Genomic DNA, 1,353 nt, shown 5'->3' on the forward strand with positions numbered 1-1,353 from the left:
CTTGCAAAGAGACTTATTTGGAATCCATCGACTTCTGCATTGCTGAGGCAGTTGAAGAGAGATTTGGCAACTATCTAGTGGCTATAGACATACATATATACATATATATATATATACACACACACACACACACACACACACACATGTACATATACACATATCTATATATACATACATATTTTTTTTTGAGTCCATCATCAGGGATTGATTTTATAAGTTTGAACTTATAAGTGTGCAAAGTTAACACACACTCCCTCTTGATAATGCATTTTTCTTTGGACTTTCAAGGGATAGTTTCACTACAATTAGGAGATATCTGAGGACAGAATCTTTCTCCCACATTGCCTGTGTGTGTGCGTGTGTGAGTGTGTGTGAGAATGTGTGTGAAAGTATATGTGGGAGAAGAACAGATCTAAGGGAATAAGGTCCTGTTAATTTCTTGGCAGAAATGGTACCGAATAGGTGGTAGCTACACGTTAGATATGTGGAAGAGGAAACATTTGAGGTGTTGAGATAGTGGCGACAGATGAAAATTTGACAAATCAGCCTTTTAAAACTAGCATTTTTAAGCTTAATCTTAGTCTCACCTAGGCAAAAAATATACCTATGTGACTGAAATTTTAAAAGAAAACAAAACCATCTCTACTAGTTTTGAAGAATAGGAATTTATTAGTTTAGGTGTTTTCAGAGTTCTTTTTGTTAGAACCAATTCTGATATTTAAACTTACTTGAAAGTAATAAGTAAATAAATAAATAAGAAAGAAAGGGAAGGAAGAAGGGAAGAAAGGGAAGGGAAGGGAAGGGAAGGGAAGGGAAGGGAGGGAGGAAAGAAGGAAGGAAGGAAGGAAGGAAGGAAGGAAGGAAGGAAGGAAGGAAGGAAGGAAGGAAGGTAGGAAGGAAGGAAGGAAGGACAGAAAGAAGGAAAGAAGGAAAGAAGGAAAGAAGGAAAAGAAAGAAAAGAAAGAAAAAGCCTTGGAGATAAATCTGGGAGTTGAAACTAAGAAAAGCTGCTTATTGTGTTCAAAATGAGTACTGCGATCATTGTTTCAGTGAAATTTTAGACTAGGATGGGCACTGTATGGCATTTTGTGCTTATTGTATCTGTGCATTTGCTCTTTTAAGACTCCTAAGAAGTCTCTGATCCTGTCAACACAGAGGAATTTGACAAATTTAAGACATGCAAAATAGTCACTTTTATATTATTTGTTATTTTCAGCTAAAATTCTCCTTAATTGGATGCAAACTCATGGAGGCAGGACTTTGGATTATATCTCCCCCACCAGGCTAAACATGATGCCTGAGCATCATGGGTCCTCAAAAAATGTTTGTTGAGTGGCATAGCTTTGTTTTCTT

Source organism: Pteropus alecto, unplaced genomic scaffold (assembly GCF_000325575.1).
Source record: "Pteropus alecto unplaced genomic scaffold, ASM32557v1 scaffold81, whole genome shotgun sequence".
Classification (NCBI taxonomy): Eukaryota; Metazoa; Chordata; class Mammalia; order Chiroptera; family Pteropodidae; genus Pteropus; species Pteropus alecto.